Here is a 21,316-nt window from a genome sequence, read left to right as displayed (position 1 = left end):
ATGCTGCTGATGACTGCATTAAAATAAGTGACCCCTTTTACTGATCTGCTGCGCTGAGCGACTGTTTCATGTCCAGATGCTTGAAAACACACACACCAAACCACACACGGTCATGGCATCTGGGAAGCCAGATGCAGAGGGAGGTGGAACTCGTTGGCTGGAAGCCAGAAGTTCAGCTGATGCAGGGCTGGCTCCACTGCCCAGATCTACCCTTTGGCAACAGAAGTGTCTCAGCATCTGGTTACCATAGATGTGAACATCGACGGTAGCCACTCCCAACCCTGGCGCCTTCCGGTTATGTTGGACCACAGCTGCTGTAACAGCCCCCTAGCGGGACCTTTGGTGATGCGACTCAGCGCTCTGTCCTTTGCCCCTCTGAGAAAGCTCCGTCCTTATGGTAACCTTCAAATCCAATCAGCCAGCCTGCAAGTCCCATTTCTGCTTGTGAAATCCTAGAGGGCCCTGGTACGTGTTTGTTGCTAGTAAATCTGTGCTTGACATCCTTGCCTAATTTGGATGACAATATTTACTCTGTGCCTCCCAGAACTGCTGCAGTCATTTTCATGAAAGATAATATTTGATTTGGCTCTTCCCAATCTTATACTTTAATCCATGGTTAAGTTACACAAAATGTTCATAACATCTTAATGCCACTCATTATTGTATTTTGTTATTGGTGGTTTTAAGCCAGGACTGGGGGCTGTACCAAAAGTAGTAAAATGCCCACCAAGTGGTGAGACTGGACGTAAGTAGCCAGGCTGGGCATCGCGCTCCTCGTGGCTTCCAGGTTTCTTAAACGGGGAGATCCTTTGCTCCTTTCTTTAGTGCAGGCAAATAGACCTGGCTCTGCACAAGCTGGAGCAGATGCTCGTTCGCGGTAGCAAGGTCCTTCAGGTGAATTTACTCAGCAGGAGGTCAGGGCTGCACCGCTTCTGCTTGCCCTGTCTGGGTGGCCCATGCCCTCTGGTACCCCTTGCCATGGGGCAGCCCTATAACATCCTGAGGGAGGGAACCGGCGTACTCCAACCCCTAAAGGGGACTGCGACGGGTGCACAGAGCTCAGTTGCTGACCTTTTATTCCCCGCTAGGCTAGACTCACACCCTGTGGATGGCAACCCATCTTAGACAGGGACATCTGCCCCAAGCCCGGATGGCTAAAGGTGCTATTTTAGGCTTCAGCACATTTAAGTGAATTCGTCAATTCATTTCAAATGCTAAATAACCCGAAGGCGCTCTCCAAAGTTCCCTTTCGTATGTCTGTACAGTAGATTTCAGGTGCCTGGGCTCCTGCTCCTATCGCAGTCCTGAGACAAAGGTGGGGTAAAAATGCTGGAAACAATAGTAAAGAAATGGACCTTTCTTCGGGGACAGCAAAATGTGAAACATAAGCCCCTGTAAATGATGCTGCTGTGTCACACCGTTTGGTGTGAGCCAACTGGGGAAGTCGCCTGAAGGAAAGCAAACACAGCAGGCAGAAAAAGGAATCTGTGGCCGGGGGAGACTTGTCCCAAAATAGCAAGGCGACTTCCCAGAAAACAACGCCAGCCCACTAGCAAAGCGAAGAGCGTTTCAGCACTTCCTGCCCCGGGAACAGGAGTGTGGCTTCGGCTTGCTGTTCCCACGCTGGTCTGCGGCGTGCTGCATGCTGGCGTGTCTTGATTTGCTGGAGCTCTTTCTTCCCTTCTTCTCGAAAGCGTTTCTGTCGGGACCTGCACCGCTATCTCAGCGGCACATAAAACATGTCCTGCAGCTTTTCACAAGAAGGGGCGAGAGCCCAAGCCCTCGCCCGGTCCCTTCTCGCCTAATTCTCCTGTCTCCTCTGAATGTTGGATACAGATATAGGTTATTTTGCCAACGATTCACAGCGATGCTCTTCCGTGCATGGGTGTGTGTGTGTGGTGCGGAGAAGTGTTTCTGTTGTGTTTGCCTACTTCTTTTCACTCAGACATAACTTGTCAGTTTCGACATGTTGGCACATCCACACACAAAGAATGCTTTTATATCGGGCCACTGGTGGAACAGACATTGTCCAGACTTTCCCTGGAAGCCGTTGTCCTCCTACATGAGAGACAGCAGCATTAATCAGCTGATACATCCTTCGATGGAAATACTAATTTATCTCAGGGCCAAATGGCACGCGATTCCCCTGTTGGCATGTGTGGGTTGTCCTTTTGTTTCCCGATTCCTTCTGTGAAGCCCGGGAAGCAGGACATGAAATCAGGTTTCATGCAGGTTTCATGCACTCATTTCATTCAGCTGCACTCTGCAAAAAATCATTCCCCATCTGCCTACTGCCATTTGCTGCACAAAAGAAAAGATATTCATACCGTATTATCCAACCTTACGCAGGTTGGCCCACGGAGCTCCAGAGAGTACACTGCAGATCTGGGTGATTTGCAGACGATTGCTGGGAACTTAGGCGCAGGGGTGTACACTGACTCCTGAGCTTCCACGAGACTGAGAACTAGCGTGGTCTGCGTGACATTGCAAGCAGGTATGTGGAGACTTCTTTGTACGTTATGATCCCATCTGCCATCCTAAACTGTCATCCTAACCCTGAGATCATCATCGGAGGCCCTGCTCTGGGAGCCATCTCTAAAGGAGGCTGGGGGGGGGGGCGGCTCCCCGGGGCAGGGCCTTCTCAGTTGTGGTGCCCCATCCATGGAATCGATTTCCCAGGGATATTCGTCAAGCACCATCTATATACCCATTCTGGTGCCAGACTAAGGCGTTCTTATTCAAGGAGCGTTTTAATTGTTGATTATTTTAATTGGAATATAATTCTAATTTTACGTTAGTGTAATTTTTAATTACTTAATTTAAGGTAGTTCCAGTCTGTTGCTAAACTATTATTTGGTGCTTCAGTTATGTTATGTAATTTATTATTGTTTTTCTGGTTTTCATTCCTTAAACTGTAGGTATTTTAGGACGTTTTATGTTGTTGGTTGTTATCATGTAAACTGTCTAGAGAGCCATGCGGCTACAAGACGGTGTACAGAAGTGTCAGATAAATAAACAGACAACTGTGAGGGACATCTCTGCAGTTGCTGTTCTGCAGAAAGTGTCAATTACTGCAGTGCAACATTTTTCTTGCAGAAGGGCTTGACTTAGTTGCTTTCTTACCTTTTGATTACTTCAAAGCAGTCTTTCTTAAGTCTTCTGGAAGCATGTCCTACAAAACCAGGCCTAGAAACCCACAGAAGTATCTTCTGTGCACAATACTATCCTTTGTCCAGAATTTCTGCACATGTTTGGTGCTCCTGTGCACACGAAACACACAAGTACCTGTTTATAATCTATTGGTACTCCCACCGGAGAAGAGTGTCTGGCCTTATTCTTTACCGCCCTCTTCCCCATTTCCTGCAGTATTCCCGTGCTTCCTTTTAATTTTCTTATTCCTTTGACAGGTCATGAGGTAAATACAATCGTTTCTTAAAATACATGGCTCCCGACAGGGAAATGTGAAATGCGGGATTCCTGCGTCATTCTGAAGGGAAAAAGAGGTGAAATGCAGACTGGCTCGGTGCAGCGATTTGCCTGCCGGCCTGTCCCTTCCCTGCAGCTCATCTTGGGCACCAGTGTGAATTCTGCTGCAGGCCTTTTGTACGTGCGCTGAACCTTCTGACGCTGCTGCAGCCATGTGGGAAGGGCGGCTGCAGAACGGGGGCAAGAATGCCTGAAAGCATAAGATACAGACCTGCTCAAGGCGAAGGCTTCTTCCAGAAGAAAGCAGCACTAATTTCTGAAGCAGTCCACGCTTTTAGTACTTGGGTTTTTTGCAGAAGCATTCCTGTGGGCCAAACAGGATGTTAAGGTCAAGTGCATGTTTGCCTTTGACGTGCTTGTGTTTATTTATTTATCCAAATGGAGGATGAAGGGGGCGAGTAGGATTAGGGCTTGCTGCCCTGCAGGGAGCCCTTTCCCCATCCCAAGGAAACTCACCCCAAAGTTGCTATCGGGTGACTTTCTTCAGGCTGGTGCAAAGGAAAGGGGTTGCATATGTAATTCAGATTCATGTTTTTGGAGTCGGAAGTGTCACCTCAGCTTCGGGGATTCCCATGCATCAGACTTGCTGCCACCTCTTTGCTGATGTGGCATGGGGTGTATGCAGTCCCATAAGCTGCAGGCCATCGAATACGATCGGCCACTGCACGTCATCCATCCAATGCTGCTTAATATCAACTGTCAAACATGACACAGAGTTAGAGGTTTACTAGAGCACATGAGCAAATGTTCGGTAAACATTCAGATAACGTGTAGAAAATGTTCAGTATCCAAACGTACAAAGATAAATTTTGGGAGCGAGCTTGCTTCTGCTTTAATGCCACCTGAGTGGAGAATCGCGTGAGTCTGTTCTTGTTTCATCACTGGGGTAGTTTTAGGAAGCCAGTTTGATACTGGTGTGGGAAAGAGCTGCAGTGGGACCTGCTCCTTCGTGATTCTGGCCTTTGTTCTCACATGAGGAGTCAGCCAGAGCACTCAGCCAAGAACCCGGCTAAAATGCTTTTGGTAGGAATGGCATCTGCATCCTTGGATGGATATGGCTGTCAGGGCCGGCCCAGCAGGAGACGGGCGGTTGGCTTTTGGTTCTCCATCGTGACCGCCAAAGCGCCCCTGTGTTCAGGCCGGGCTCAGCTGCTCCGCTTATCTTTCCAGCCGGAGCCTGCCCTACTTGGCAAACCTGCAGTGACACCTACCGATGTCCCTGAGGTATTTTATCACAGCAGGGGCCTTTCCTCACCAGAACTAGGACCCAAAACTGGGGGCTAACTCCCTACTCCCTCTGTGATGCTGCCGCTTTTATTTTCACATCACACGCTGCCTTACCGCCTCCCGAACCCGCAGAAAGTGCGGCCCATTTTCCAACACCACTACTACGAGCAGTTATCGTCCCACTGGGGTTGTTGCAAAACATTCTGCATTCTTGTGCGCCACCTCTGCTCCCAGCTCACCGCCCTTGGGACCCAGGGAATCCAGCCAAACCTTTGGAGGCCATCCCAGGCCAACCAAACCCTCTGGCAGTAGACACCCCAGCCAGAACCTGAGCCATGCCTGGCCTTGGCAAGTGGACTCTCGCTGCTCTCTCCCCCCCACTTCTTTCCCCACTGGCTTCCAAAAACAGCAACAAAAAGAAAAGCCATGGGCCCTCCTGCCAAATATCTCCAGGGCCTCCCAGATCCCAAAGGTCCGTGAAACTTGGGAGAAAAATGTCCAACCCAGCAAAGCCTTTTTCCTCTTTCCTTTCACAATGCACATCGACATTCTTCTCCCAGCAGAAAAATTGTGACAGCTGGGATGGAGAGGGTACAGCACAGAGATGCAGTGCAGACTTTTGGATCATTTTATCCACTGCCTGGCACCCCAAAAAAGGCTTGCTTTTAATGGGTAGGTTAAGTTCAATGCAAATGATTGCACATTTTCGGTGCTCCTGTGAACACGAAACGCATGTACCCTACCCGCACTGTCTGTTTCTATACCAACAAACATTCTTCGGCCCAGGAAATTCCCCCTTGTTGTCATGGAAATTATCTCTGCTGCAGAGGTTAGTTTTTCATTCACAGAAAAGGGAAGTGAGAGAAGCCAGCTGAAGGATGGTCCGTCCGTGTGCACTGGGCCAGATCTCATCTTTCCCGTGCTACAGTTCTAGCCATGAAACCGTATTTAGTGGGCGTCTCTGCTATGTGAAAGTGGGAATTTATAAAGCAAATACAATTCTATAAAGGAAGGAGGCACCACTGCAGGATGAGCGAAGACTCCTGGAAAGGACTTGGATGAATGTTTTTCACCCTTTCGGGAGTTTTTTTCTTTTTTTTTCAAGTAAGTTTTATTATTTTCTGCAAACTGAAAAAAAGAGACTAAAAGACATCAATCATCAGAGACATCATACCTACTGGGTCAGTCCCCTATTTATTTTTTTTATAGCAATCCGTAGACATACTCAGATCTACACATAGTCCCGTTTCTCTAGGCATTAATAAAAAGAGTTCCAAGTTGATAGAAGTATGTATCCTCTTTCTCCTTAGGAGGCGAAGTCAGCCTGTCCATTTCAGCGCAGTCCAGGATCTTTTTAAAATCAGTTCATCAGTAGGTGGTTCTTCAGTCCTCCAATGTCGGGCAAATACAATTCTTGCTGCAGTAATTACATGTAGAATCAAATACATTGCTTGTTTGTCAACATCAGGCACAATGCCTCGTAAGAAGACTTCAGATTTAAATATTAAAGATTTTTGTAACATTTCCTCAAGCCATTTATATATTTTAACCCAATGTTTTTTTGCCTTATCACAAGTCTACCACATTTGATAAAAAGTACCCGGTCATTTTTCACCTTTTCTGTATGGTGCTCCTACCCTGTAACTACAGAATACTATTTTTCATTGAATGGTGTGCTTTGCATGGGCAAATGGCTCTCGCCCCCCCCCCCTTGCGGGAGGGGCACGTGCCTTACTGTTAAGACGGTCCTCTCTTTGAAGGCATCCTCGGTGGGAAGGTTTGTCCAGGGCGTGCTGGGCCTGACCAGGAGTGTTGGCCAACAGGGCCACTGCACTCCCGCTCATTGCCCGGCCCCTCTGACCTGGGCCAGCACGAGAGGGAGCTTGTGCCTCGTAAAGGGCCTCAGGAGGCAAGTGGGAAAACCTCCGTCCAGTCTGGGACCGGTGGGCAGAGTCCCCTTCTCCACAATCTGCTGGCCTGCTCCGTTCTGGAGGAAGGCTGCCCCTCGTCTCCCGCTCCTGCCCAAAGCGCCAGGCTCCCGCGGATCTTGTGCGTGTCCAGCTGGCAAGCAGGCAGCCTAGGGGCTCGCTAAGGACTGCAGGGAGGGAGAGCAGGTTGGCCAGGCTGGGGCAGCTTGGAGTCCCACCCACAGGGAGCAGCACCTGGACGGCAGCCTGAGCCAGGCACGCCGGTCCCCGTCAATGTCTCCTCCATTCTGGTGAGATCTACTGTGGTTTTGTTTGTTTTAAGTAGTCGCTGTTTCTAAATGTGCACCAACACATACGCATCGGTGCTAGCACATAGGGAGCTGTGTGTGCGTGTGTGTACAAGCACTTCACATGAATCCAGGTCTTTTCGGTCCTTTTTAAAATCATGCATTCTCTCTCTTTTGGCAATCCTAAGATGCCACCCGAAAGCGAACCCAGCCCTTTAACCTACCACCAAGGCTGCACCTGAGCACAGCACTGGGAATTAGTGGGGCAACTTGGATTAATATCCCCTCCCAGAGGGAGAAAACAGCTTGCTTAGCCATTGCAACACAAACAGAAGAAAAAAAAATCTTGTGGCACTTTAAGGACTAAGCCATTCATGATGGCATCAGCAAAAGTCTTAGTTTTAATGATGAAGAGGAGGAGCGAACGGGGGGGGGGGCGGTTGTCCAGGAGCTCCTACTGGGCTGTGGTCCCTCAGCTACCACCCAACAATGGCCCCAATTATACGCATGTATATCTGCCAACATAGGAAAACACTTTCACATCCTACGAAGTCCATGAAAACTTGTGTCATAAAGGAGCCGTACTCACAAGCCTTACCCTGCCCCAAGACTCTTAGCTATTTTCATTTATTCAAAGGCTATAGTCAACAGTTCAATTGCACCAGATTTGGCTTGTTCACGCACAAATTTTGCAAATACTTTGGAAAGTAATTGCATCCCTTCGCCAGCAGAGGGCAAGAGCAGCCAAGATAAGATGCACTTGCGAAAGCAAGAGCGGAGCATATTCTATGACCTTCAAGAGGCGGTGAGAAGGAACCAAGCCAGTTCTCGTATTTTGAGGGCACACGGCTTTTCAGAAGTCCCGTCAGCGCCATGTGTTCCGCTCTAAGCTTCGTGGGTCCAGGCTTCAGCCGGAACATCATGAGGTGGGATGGAAATTACAGCAAGAGCTTCGCTTGGGAGCCGATGGCAAAACGCCAACCCTCCAAGAGCTGAACATCGGACAGTTACAGCATGGAGAGGAATGGAGGTGGGTCAGTTAAGAGACGGTTTTCAATTGCGCAAATGCCAACACACTCAAGATATTTTTTGGGCCCCTCGGAAAGGCTTCGCAAGAAGGGAATACCGAATGTTTACATGTTCCTGGAGCTCAGTAAAAGAAAGTACAATCACCCCGTGCCCAACACTCCAGTTGTCACATGAGTTCCATTTGCCAGAGATGTGCAGCACTTCCTTCTCTTGGAAGTTTTAATAGGACAGAAAAGTCGTTATCGGTAGCACCGATCCAATAAGAATGCATCGCCATTCTGGCTTTGAAGCCTGGTCTTATGGTCATTTTTTTCTCAAGATGCTCTTCGTGTCTTTCTTACTTCAGGGGGGAATTGGCTTTGCAAGCGATCAGACAGCTTGCAGTCTGGCCCTGGAGCTCCCCTCGACATCAGGCCAGAACAATTCTGGTCGAGTGATAACAAGAAAGGTTTCTTGTGGAAGCAACGCCTTCCCGCTCCCACACACCTTCCCTGCAGCAGGCCAGGCCAGGCCAGGAAGTTGCCCGGGTGTTTTATCTGCAGTGCTTTTCCTTGCAGCAGTGTCTGCCTGTTTGATCTCCTGAGGTCATCACTGGGAAGGACTCCTGCTTCAGGGGCGGCTGGGAGGCCCCTAGGCTCTCCTCTGTCGCCCCTTCCTGTGGCTCATGACTGCCCTTCCAGGGCTTCTGTTTACACAAGTCTCCAAATTCAAGGAGGAAAGTGAATATCAAACGGGCTCAGCTCCTTTTGATGTGGCCAAAGGATGCTTTCTGGCTTGGAGCCTGGGAGGAGGGGAGGTGGCCCCTTCAGGCTTGTTTGTGTTTTCCAGGGCTTTCTGCGGGGGGGGAGCCGGGGGGGGGGGGGGCGGGCGGGGGGGGGGGGGGGGGGGGGGAAGGAGACAGATCTGAGTGAGTCTGATGCTTTCTCCTGCCACCCTTCCCTGCCATCTGGCCTGTTTGGGGTTTAGCCCTGCGGAGTTTTCCTCCCGTAGCAGCAGTCGCTGCTTGATTTGAGAGGAGCACAGAGAAGGCTTTCAGGCAAGAGTCCCTGGCCCTGCTTCTGCCTTGGTGCCTTTGCTGTCTGGATCAAGCAGCCCTGATTCAGCACCCTTTGGGGGTCTCCGGATCTGGAACAAAGAAGGGCGAGGAGGGTGGGGAGGTGACTGGGGGAGTTGGAGCACAAATGAGAGCATTGTATTCTGCCTGCAATGGCCCACTAGCTCCTGCATAGGGCCAGTGGCTCCTTCTCCACAGGACAGAACACATGGACACCAAGCAGGAACGGCCGTCGTCCAAAACCAGGGCAGAATCCTGCCTCCTGCCAGGGGGCACAGTCACTGCCCTGGAAGTGGACTGTGCCTCTGAGCCCCTAAGCAGCCGGCCGGGGAATGGCCTGCTGCTTTGGCACCTACTCATGGCCCTGAGAAAACAGGAATCACTTGTGAAAGACACCCATTCAGCCAGAAGGAAAGCCTGAGTGGAGCGGCCTGAATGGGAGGCTGGATTTGGCAGAGCAATGAGAAGGCGTTTGCAGGAAAATGCAGCCAGTGTCTTGCCTGCCCGCCTGCCCGTCTGAATTACATGGGGGGAAGAGCATTGATGGGAAAGAATTCCAGTCAGACCTCGTTTTACTATAAACTCACCTGTTTCAAACTTCTGAAACAATATGGAAATCAGAGTGGAGTTAGAAATTGATCTTTGCATTCCTCCAAATGTCATGCTAAAGTTCACCCTCCTCCCTGCCAAAAAAGCCCTTTATCAAACTGCTCCTTATATGGCGTCCTACCCAGTCAATCAGACAGACAGCAATTTGGCGGGAAGAGGGATAATGGATAGGAGCCAAGACTGTTAGAATGCATGATTTCTGTGTCCCAGTTTAGAGAACATGCCCCAGAGCATTGGGGATAGAGAAAGAATGAGCGTGTCTGAATGTTGGGACAGATCTTCCTGTAGGGTAAAAAAAGCGTGTTGTCTTTTGCACCCACTATTCATGAAAGGAATCGGTTTGCTAATCTGAACAGCTCCATTCATCTCCCTGTGACCCACTTTTGTTTTCCTTGCATTGAACAAGAGGATATAGTTGTGCAGATAGACAATGCCACAGTCTGAAAAGGAGTTTCCCAAGACTCAATTTTTCCTTGCTTTTTATTAGAAGCCCTTCATAACTGACAAGGCAACTCATAAATTCCTCTTTTCACCTGGAGCTGCCTCTCAAAACCACAAAACAATTACCTTTGCTTCTGCCCAAGGGCTTTCATCGGTGTTAAGAGGAGACGCAGGCTGCACTGCATCCTTTGAAGTCTTTAATGATATGTTTTCTCCAAATGTTTAGAAGAAGAGATGACTTCTCTCAATTACATACAGGAAACCAGAGGTCTACAGACACCAAACACCAGCTGTATCCAACAATACTCTAGCAAAACACAGTATTTAGGAGGCTGTGCTTCAGAGATTATATTGCACTCGTATTTTGGATATTTTCTATCTCCTGGCCTGCCAACAAGGTGTGTGGGATGGATTGGAGGGTGGAGCTGGTATGCAGGCTCCGAGACGATGAGGGCGCGTTGGAAACCCGGATTCTGTCATGCTGTCTCCATGTTCCAGGAATAAGTTGCACTGCAGCACGTGACGACTGTCCGACTTTTATCCAGCTGCTTCAGCCCTCAAATGAGACATTGCCCTTGTACAGAATGCCCAATCAGCAGCGTGTTTTTGCCTGTTCCCAAAAAGCAAGCAAGCTGCAACGTTCTGGACAGCCCTGCTGCCTTCCCAGCACTGGCCCTTCGCTGTGTCTCAGTCTCTCTTCCATGGAGATCCTGCCAGGGGGCAAACCAGCAGTGGCGGCTGATTCTCCACGTGCAGGATGGAGCGGAAGGGGCCTCCTGGCAGCCCTGGTGCAGGCAGACGCCAGCAGCAACAGGTGGGGCACGGGTGGGGCGGGGGGCAGCCAACCTGGCGACATTGACCGCCGCGCCACATCCCGGAGCAGGAGCTGGGCTCAGGCAATGGGTCGCGAAGCTGCTCTGCAAGCCAGGTGGCAGCTCAGCCCTGCACCCACCACTGAGCGGACGGGCAGCAGGGTCTGGCCCCGGGAGCAGCCGCCTCCCTTCTTTCCCTCTGCCTTCCTCCAGCGCCCTTCCCCGCAATTCGTCGTCTCCCCAAGAGCTGCCCATGACGCCCCCTCCTCCCCAGTAATGAAAGGGAAATAAAGGTTGCCGGATTGTCTCTCGTCTGCTACTGCTGCAGCTTTGAAGGTGCCTTATGCATAGGCTGAATTTATTTAAGAGCCGCCCATTAGCATTCACGCTCTGGCTGGCCATTACACTAAAATACCAGTAAAATAGCATCAGATAAAAAATAATGTAGTGAAATAGCATGGAGAAGACAGACGAGGGCGACTTGTACAAGGCGGGGTTTGAGCAGGCAGCCTGCCCAGAGCAGTGGGAGTCTTCACCTGTTGGTTGCTGCCTGTCGGATGCCTGCCCGTCCAAGGGAAGGGAAGGGAAGGGAAGCAACCGCAGGTGAACTCGGCTTTCCAGTTTCGACTGCTCGGCTGCAGGGGGAGCCCGGGGACAGGCAGCGCTTGCACGCCCTGGTCCCTGCCGCTTTCCCCGTTTGCCCTTCAAGGTCTCTCGGCGTTCGCACGTGCTCTCCGCAACACGCACCTCTCAGAAACTGGTTTGTTTGTGTATTGCACTGATATTTATTCATGTTATATTTTATTTTATTGTATTTCATTTATGTAAGCCGACCTGAGGCTTTCGCGACAGGACGGCATATAAATAAAAAGGGGATAAAAGCCGTTCTATAGCCCGAGGGCTCTCCGGGCGGCTTGCAAGAGGAACCATAAGCAGCCACCGTAGGAGCCATGAAACTAGAACTGAAACCATGAAATCAGCCCAGCGAAGATAAATCCGGCGCGATGGAGGGGCGCCGTGCGTGCAGAGCAGCGCCACTTCGCATCGCGCCGTCCTGCTAAGGATGAGGGAAGGCACCGCGTGGGCCGCTCGGACTCTTCATGGGGTGGCCGAGTTCAGTGAGGATTTCTCTACAATCCTGGCCAGAGCCCCCTTCAAGGGCTGGCAGTGTCTAGAGGAGAGCGCCCTCTTCATGGGGAAGCCTCAGCCGAGAGCCACATTAGCCTTGTACCGGGCAGGCAGCTTCTTCACGGGGTCGGCTCCTTAGGGAGATGTTTTCTAGCAAGCCAGGCAAGTGTCCCCTTTAGCGGGAGCTTGCAGCTTCGCTTGCCTGGCATGATTTCAGGGCTGAGTTTGGACATAGCTTGCCTCCCTGCCTGTCAAGCTGCCTCTTTGTGTGGAAGGGCTCCTCTTATGCCTGTGGGACGGCTCCCTGATGGACAAAAGGCGGCTTCCTCATGGAGTGTGGGACGGACATGCCAAGCCCACCCCCGAGCCCCTTAATGGGGATGGCTCTGGCTTGCGGGGTGCCAGGGGAGCGTCCCCTTCACGGGGACACCTCAGTGTAGTCCTTCTTTGGCTTCGTGCGTGGAAAGTGACCTGGTCATGAGGATGGATCAGCCGAGTTCTCAATGAGGTGTTTGGCAGGTGCTGCGCACTCCCCCGTATTTGGTGAGGGGCGACCCCCTTTGAAAAGCGTCTCGGCCTCACCTACCCCACAGGCTTACCGCTGTGAGGATCAAAAGAGCTCGGCTGGCTGCCTTGGTTTTCTCAGGAGAGGAAAAGGGCCCAAACAGGGGTGGCCAACTCCAGCCAAAGAGTCCAGGTTGTTTAGATTGCAGGGCTTCCAGCATCAGCAGTAAAGAATGGTCACTAACTCACGAAGGACCAAATCAGCATTCCCCTATGCTGGCTGGGGATAATGGGCTATAGCCTGTCAGATCTCAACTGGGGAAAGCAGTAGTAATTGGTGCAGCCAGATCCCAAAAGTGTAGCATTATCTGGCGAGTCGGAATGAAAGATGGGACCAGGAAGAATATTCACAGATGTGCTTTTCCCTTGTCAAAACTGTTTCCTTAAATAAACAGGCAATCTTCTGACCTTTTACATGCAGAGCTCTTTTGAAGCTAGAGCCATTAGCAAGTTCTATTTTGGCAGAATCATACACTGCTGTTTAGAGTCTATATATTTTACTTATGTATTTATTTATTTATTTATTTAGAAAATTTCTATGCCGCCCCCTTCGCCGAAGCCTCGGGGCGGCTCACAAATGTATCAATTAAAATATTATACAGTAAAAATATAAAACAAGTTAACAATATAAAATAATATATACTTGCACCCTGACATCCCCCCCCCCCCCCCGTCCCCAGTGCTAAGACCTTCCAAATCCCACTTCAAAAATTGAGCTCTGAGTTTGACAGGATTTTAACATATGTCGAATTCAGTGCTTCATTCAGTGGGAATCCCCTCTAGGTTTGACCATTCCTCAGTGCTGCCGCCGGCTTGAAGAAGGGCCCTTTCCAACAAGAGGGTGCAGTAGGAACACCTGGTGGCGGGGCATTTTTGTTCCTTTGCAAATTTGCCAAGATTTGTCTTTTGTTTCCTTGCAAGCGGCCAGATAAACCATGACAGACTGCCGGGGCTCCCTGGGGAAAGCAGGCAATTATCTGGCCAACTCACTGATACCTACAGATTGAGTGCTTCTTAAAATAGCCAAGCTGCCACACCTGCGATGACTCAGAAGCGGGTGTGGCAATAAGCAAGGCCATGAAAACCTGCAAATAGAGCTGCGCAGAAATGGAGGTGTGCTTGTTCAGGCACTGTTTACCAGGCTGTACTCAGCTCTGCAGGTCTCTGGCATGGGGACTCGTCAAAGAACTTGCTCCATCACAAGGACTCCTCACTGTATTTCCCTGAAAGGGGTGATGCACAGGCACCAAACGGTGGCCACGGCCTGCCAAGCATTCAGGAACTGCCTTCCCTTGCAGGAATGTGCGCCAGTGTGGAGAGGTGGACTGAGGAGCTGGGAGATCGGGGTTCTAATCTCCCCTTGGCTATGAAACTCATTGGGTGACTTGGGACCAGTCATGGACTCTGAGCCTAAGCTACCCCACAGGGTTATTGTGAGGACGACAGTGTCAGAACTATGCAAACCCCCCGGCTTCCTTGCGAGAGGGAACATGTTGAGATATAAATGTGAAGTCATAATGGTAGCACAGCCCAGACAGACTCTGCCCACTGGGCTCCACTCCGTCTCCTCACAGGCAAGCGCACGTTGTGCCTCAGTACTCCCCGTCCCACCCTCAGCAGGCGGGTAAGCTGAGGCAGGGCCCAGGAGGAGCAGCAGAGTGATTGCTCCCACCCTCAGCCATTAACTAACGGAGGACTGTGGGGCCTCCAACCCCGGCCCAAAGGCAGCTGCACTCAGCCATAAAGTGACTGGGGCAGAGAGGGTGCTAGGCAGCAGCCAGGAGGCTTGGCGTCCCCGTTGCTGGGGCCCATCCGCCCAACCATCCATGTGTCCATGGGGAGCCCCAGGACCTCCACTGCATCGAATCCCCCTGGATTGGCTGCCTTTCCCTTGCATCTTTCGGCCTGGTTTGTTGCTTTCCTGGAATCAAATAATCCCCCCCTCGTGTCCATTCCAGGAGGTGCCCTGAATGCACACCTAGCACATATGCAAGTTAGCATATGCAAATGTGTGCTCTTCATTTTCTCCCTGATCTTTTTCATACCGAGCACTACCCCTAGTTCCAGGCAGGTAAACAAACCATAGACCTTTCACCTGCGGTTTGGTTAGGTTTATGTGAAAAGCAGGAGTGCTCTCCTTTGCCAAGCCAGAGAAAGAACCCACATCTGAAATATTCTGGGTGAATCATTCCCCATCCATCCAGCTAACTGCTTTTCCCAAACCTGGGGAAAGCATATTTGTAGCTTGTCTGGCCAGGAGAGGGACTACAGTTTATAGGAATGGTTCCCAGTCAGATAACAGGTAATTTAATCTCTTCTAATGGTTTTAGACTTTAAGCATTTATTACAATGTATGGGTGATGGTCCCTCAAGCACTTCACCAAGTGGTACCATGCAATATCTATTTATTGCTCAAACAACTTCAGAGAGTAAGGGATGGTGCAATGAAGAAACAAGCAAAAAGATCAGCACAGACAATGCACATTAGGACACTGAAATCCATAGTGGCTAGCATATTTTTAATAAAATGAAAGTGATATAGCTCTAACTTATCTCTTAGTGGTGTTTCACTCAATGAGGCAGCCACATATCGTCATTACCCAATTAGCACAGAAGTAATCAGGTTTAACTGGTGTCCTATTCTCCTGCAATCTCTCTGCTCAGCTATTTTACAATCTCCCCTTTTACAGCATCCTTCCTAACTTTTGCTCAGGTCTTTTATCTTAAGCAAACATCTATCTAGCTTGGCTGAAGCAGGTGTTTCAGAAATGGCCACAGTTCCTACGCCAAACTGTCAGAGCATCTCTCTCTGGTGCAGCGACAGCGAGCACAGAAATGTAGTTTGCCACTGGGTTTTGGTGGTGCAGTTATGGCTGGAAAGGGCCAGTTTAGCTCTGTGGGGGGGGGGGAGGGTCCAAGGTGAAGCGGCCCGCCTCCATGGTAGCAATCAGTGCTCCTGCTTACCTCACCTGGCTCTTTGCCACAGCCTTCCAACAGGCACAGGGCATGGACATTCACTGCTCCTTGTGTGATGCAGAGAAGCCAGGGCCATGGTGATGGTGATGCTTTGATCCATGGGATTCCAGCTACCGCTCTGTACAGTCGCAACCTTCTTGCTTCGGCAGGGTCTCTGTAGCTTTCCAAGGCCGGCACTAAAGTAGCAGGCTTGGGAATGGGGTGCAATGACTCCTGCTAGGCTGCTGCCTTTCCTGCACCTTACAAAGACAGAGGAGCCCTGCCGGGGCATGAGAGTTGGCAACACTGCTCATCTGCTCTGTTAGCACAACACATGCCTTCTCTGATACTGCTCACTGAACGGCACTGTCTGGGGGTTAGCAGACAGGGCCCGCATTTCATTTTCACTGCAGCCAGTCCTAAGGACGAGCTCTGAAAATGGTGGGCAGGCATTCTTCTGGTACCAGGGCTTAGACTCTGCAACTTCTCCACCTTCTGGCCACTTGAACTCGGGCATCATCCAGCTCCTCATGTCTCATGAGCAGTCTGGTTATTATTGATTCCAGATACTTGTATCCTGGCTGCTGCAGTCTCCACCCCCACAAACGCCCCCATTGGCCCCTCTCCAACTTCGAAGAACAGCTAGTGCTTGCTTTCCCTGCCAGCTGCAAGGAGGTGGAAAAGGGACTGAAGGTCTCCACCCTCAGAGCTGAGAATCTAGATCCCCCGTGGTTCTCCAGACAAGGTCCACATGCCATAAGGTCATTCTGTTCGTGACATCTGTGTCCTTCCCGTGGATCCCTAATGCAGCTGAGAAAGCAGATGTGAGGACAGGGTTAGGGTTAGACATCCATAGTTGTGGCCGTGCTTTGGTAACAGGCAAGTAGAAAACTGAATTTTGACTCAGAAATTTAGCCCATCTGGCATAGCTGAAAGATAGTTAATATGGAAACATGTAGGAGCCTGTTAAGAAATTCTCTCTTAAGAACACAACTGCTCTTTAAGTGACTACACCCCTAATTTCTTGTATCATTAGTAGATACACTTTTGATCAGTTTTCTTGTTCATATACAATCCTGTTTATTGAATATATTTCAATAAAGAACCTCTGCAAAGATCATCATCTCTCTTCACCTAAGGGATGACTGAAAAATCATCATGTAGAATTAGCCCAGTAGAGATCCATCTATTCAACATGTTGCTAAATTCTTCCTTTTGTTCTCTCAAGCTCTTCACAAAGCTTGTGTTCTTGTTGATTATTTTGCATTGTTATGTATTGCAATTAACATATTTATGGCAAGCACTTCTGTGGCCTGCAGAATTGGCTAAACTGCAAGGTGGGTTCTGCATGTACCTTAAGCAAAGCAAATGTAACTTCTGAAAATGATTACAGCAAAGTACGGCTTTCATTACCGTTCTAGTTATTTGCATAAGAACATTTCTCAGACTTGTGGAAAAAGTAGTTGAAGACAGGTATCCTATTCAATCTGAGCACGGAATTCATATTTTGCGAAGACCTAGTCCTCAAACTGATAAGCTGATATACGTCTTGCCTTCAAAACTTTTATTAACTTAACTAGAAGCACAGCTTGGCCTAATAAATCCCTATAAGGGTGTGGTCCTGTGCTTGTTTAGACAGAATCAAATGCTACAGTTCCCAGCACTGCAACCTGGCAGAGGGCCGCACTCCAAATGTATTTGTGTACCTCTTTCTGAGGGTGCACTGCAAGCTTCCCAGGAGCACCTGCGGCTGCACTTACAATGCCCTGCAACCTGGCTTTCCCCTCTGGCAGGCATCAGAGTTGCTCTGCTCTCAAGGAGGCCTGCAATGCTACAAACACCCACCTAAGACTAAGCCCCCCTGAATCCAGTAGGACTTACTGCTGAGCAGAAATCCACTGGATTGTGTGGGAAATATGTTTGGCCCTAAGCCATTCACAGCAATTCCAAAATAACAATACTTGCCCCAGAGTTTGTTTTTTATATATTGTTTTACGCTCCTCTACAGGCACAGCGTATCTGGATCTGTCTCGCCGCAGCTTGCAGCAAAACCTAGACCGCAGTGGCTTGGAGGGCTCGGTGGTTTTGTTCATCACCCAGAGTATGGTCTGAAGGCACTTCAGGCATATCCCATGTAAAAGCTAGGCAGGTCCGGGGCTGGCCTGCGCTTGGAAGGGAGACCACCTGGGAATCACTTGAGTTCCACGATGGGAGGAAGGTGGGATACAAGTATAATAAAGAAACAAGTCCCCCTAGGCTGTTGATGAGGCTGGGGGAACCTTGGCCTGCGGTGACCTCACGTGCTCCTGCCAAATGTCAGATTCCAACAAAATGTGGGAGTTTCACATTTGTAGCTGTCTCCTTCGGCTGCCAGAGCTCTCCATTTTGCGGGGGGGGGGGGGGGGGGGGAGAGTGCAACATAATGAGAGAAAAGTAAATGTTGATTTAAAATAGCCACTGCATTTCTAGTGTCAGATATAAATTTGCCATTCCTGGCTCCAAGACAAAAGCAATTATAGAGTCAGATTTCACTAAAAAGATTAGGTGGCCGTCCATATTATTAATTGAAGAAACTCCCCATGAACCTGGTCTATTATTGTTATGCTATTAATTTTTTGGTTTGGCATTCAAGATGAATAACACAAACATGGGCTATCTTTCTGTGAGAAAAGATTATTTACTCCTCTGTTGAAGAAAGTAGTTTTCCTCTTTAAATATGAATATTTGCATTTATTTAAACAAAGTATGTCCATATTTATTAAGAAAAGCGTCTTAATGCATATCCAATCAGACACAGGCAATATTCATGATCACCTCAATGCACGCGTGCTTGTAGTTCAGCAAACCCTGGGTTTTGGGGGGGTAGTATCTTCTGCATGGGCCTCTCTGTTTTGGCTACATCTGTATCAGCCCATCATCACTAATATAAGGAATTATATGATCAAGAATTCTCCATAAGCATTAAAAGAATATAGCATTGTCTTGCAAATTTTAATCCATTCAATTTGCTTTATTTTCCTTGGTCTGGTCACTTCTAAATGTGAAGAGTCCTGTTTCATTTACTTACCCAGGGTTACCCTCACTGAATATCTTGATGGACAGATGCACTCCAACTTGAATTTTGTTAAGCTACCAAGAATGCCGTTTGGCAGAAAAGAGATGCACCGATCTTTTAAATAAACCACACTAGCCTTTGATTTCCTAGTCATCAGTACACTACATTCTGCTATGTTACTAGAATTGGGAGTGAAAAAGAAAAATAATAAACAACCTGTCTTACTAACAACATCTAACATGTCCTCCTTCATTGCAAAAAACAACTATATGGAGGTTTTGGTAATGTAAATAATTTGAATGTATTCAATTTATTAAATGGCAGATGATTAATCCATGTAAAATTCTTCACTTGCAATGCCTCTCCAAAGAGTTAGCACTTTCTTAATATTAAAAAAAAAATATTCTATTGGTGGGCAACGGGGCAGGACAGATTTTCTTGAAAGAAAGGAAAGAATTAGCCATTAAATCTAAAGCCTTGGTAGGTGAAACAGTTAGTTTTCAAATACCTTCTTCCATAAAGCTCACTATCTTTCAAATATAGCTTACTTTAGAAACTGCTATTGTACACCGCTGCCATAAACTAACAATGAACTTGGGTTTTTTACAAAGTGGCTTACACGATAGAAGTTATAGGAAATGGTGTATTCCCTTATTCCATATGGTGTTCCCTTTTCTTTTGAAATGTACACTTACATAGAAATGAGAAACCAGAGAACAGGAAGTGAGTGAAAGAGAGCCTACTTCAGCACAGTACATATTGCCAAGCAGACAGATGGGCACCCGATCTTACGCCTGAGAAGTGACAGGTACGGAATAGAAGCAGATGGGGCTGATGGTTACTATGGGTGGGTTTCCAATGGAAAAGGCTGTGAGGCGCTGAGAAAAGTTTAGGGTCCTGGAGAACATGGCTATTTAATGGATTTCTTCTGGAAAGAATGCCAGGTGCCAGCTTTAAGAATGAACTGACCCACAGGCCTTAAAATGAGGAAGAGCACTTGCTGTTTTAGGACTGATTCTATATCTTAATTTTCAACAGATTACCAAGAATGAGTGGAAGTTGGGCTGGATGGAGGTGTGGGTGCCATCGAATGGTGTGATTGTGCCTGGAGGGTGAGATTGTGTGAGACGGGAAGCAAGTGACAGGCAGCAAGAAGAGCCACTTGCTGCAAATTAGGAGCTGAACAATGCACAGAGTGGTGCCAGGTGAGGGGTTTGCTAAAAAGTGCCAAGATCTTTCTGTCTTAGAGGACCTGGGGTGCATGAGCAGGAATGTGTGCCAGTGGCTGCAGCTCAAACGATGACACAGGGATCCAAAGGCAGCTAGAAGGGTGCCACCCAGTTGCAAATATTGTGATTGCCCTGTAGCCTATGGCTACGGCAAGCCATTTATGTATCTTGACCCTGCTTTTTTAAGGCAAGTCCTCAGGTGCATAGCAGAAAGTAGGCAAACATGCAGAACGTGAAACAATGAGGTTATACTTGCTGGATGTATTTCTAATGGCTGCTGCATTGTTTTTTTGCATTTGAACTATTTGTAATTTGCTATACATTTCTATAAAGAAAAAAGGGGCAGCTGACCATATAGTTGTAAGGGACCCTGTACGTGTCTACTCCTAAATGAGCTCTAGTGGCGTCAATCAAGCCCATTCCCAAATAGTCAACTATGGGATGGCAGCCTCAGGCGATTTTGACACTGTGGCGTTATCTTCTAATGTCAGAAGTTTCCAGTGTTTTGTTTGGTTTTACAGGTTTGCAAAGAGGAGATAGGGGTGGGGGCGACAATTGCTTAAACTGCTCAACATTACTTGTTAATTGCAAAAAGTATTTTAAAATGGTTTTGTTTCACGCCATAAAGTTCTGACTTTAACCATTTCTGGAGGGAGAGCCACGTCGTTTCCTGCAGCGAAACAACAGAAAGTCTGGCACCGCCAGGACTAGCGCATTTATTCCACCCTAAAGGGATGAAATTGGCCAGCGCCTATGAAACCCGGTGCCTGAAGTTGGGTTTTAGGGTGACCTTGGGCCTCGCACTGCGTCACCTCCCCAGGTAGACCTCTCAGGAAGGGAGCCCTTGGTAAGGGGGGTGTGACTATATGTTTAATCTCATGCTAGATATTTTTGGTAAAGTAGCTAGGATTGTAGGACCGGCAGGCGACCTGGGCTCGCATTTTGCGCAGCGCGGGCGTCCTCGGCACGGAGGCACCAGCGACGGGACGGGCGAGGGCGCTGTGGCGGTTCGCCCGCATCCCAGGCTTTCCGGTGCGGGAGCTCCATGGCGCGGTCGATCACGGAGACCGGCTTGCAGTTTCTCCGCGGGCGCGACCGTTTTGCCAAGGGCGCCCTAAGCAGGCGATCGCTCAGGAGCCAGGGCTGCCTCCGGCCCCCGGTCTCTGGCGAGGCCGCGCCAACCGCACGGCCGGGGAAGGGGCTGTTGCCCCTCCTCCCCCCCTCCTCCTCCTCCTCCTCCTCGCAGGCGCTTCGCTACGGCGGACGCACGGAGGGCGCCTTTTGGCGAGGCAGGCAGATGCGCCCCCGGGACGCCGGCTGGGGCCCCCTCTCGCCCGCCGGCCTCTGGCGCCTCGGGCCGGGGCGCGCGCAGAGCGCCGCTGCTCCTGGCGGGGGGCCCTCCCCTCTCGCCCCCGCGGGGCTGCCGCCGCCGCTGCCCTCCCCGGGGGGGGCGGCGGCCAGGCACCTGGGCCCCGCCCCGCTCCGCCCCGCGCCCGCCGCCCGGAAGCGGCC

General features: G+C 49.5%; 1 protein-coding gene across 1 annotated transcript in view; it reads left to right on the top strand.

The window, feature by feature from the left end:
- The first annotated feature begins 2,380 nt into the window (after window positions 1–2,380).
- Window positions 2,381–21,316, top strand: part of LOC123022106 (ligand of Numb protein X 2-like) — a 45,092-nt gene continuing 26,156 nt past the window's right edge. The window contains exon 1 of the mRNA XM_044427528.1: window positions 2,381–2,494. The gene's annotated coding sequence lies outside the window, so the exon portion shown is untranslated. The remainder of the gene's footprint in view (window positions 2,495–21,316) is intronic.

The sequence above is a fragment of the Varanus komodoensis genome, unplaced genomic scaffold (assembly GCF_004798865.1).
Source record: "Varanus komodoensis strain SLA01 unplaced genomic scaffold, ASM479886v1 scaffold18_3, whole genome shotgun sequence".
Lineage (NCBI taxonomy): Eukaryota > Metazoa > Chordata > Lepidosauria > Squamata > Varanidae > Varanus > Varanus komodoensis.
The sequence above is the reverse complement of the archived record's forward strand: the minus strand, read 5'-3'. Positions and strand labels throughout refer to the sequence as shown.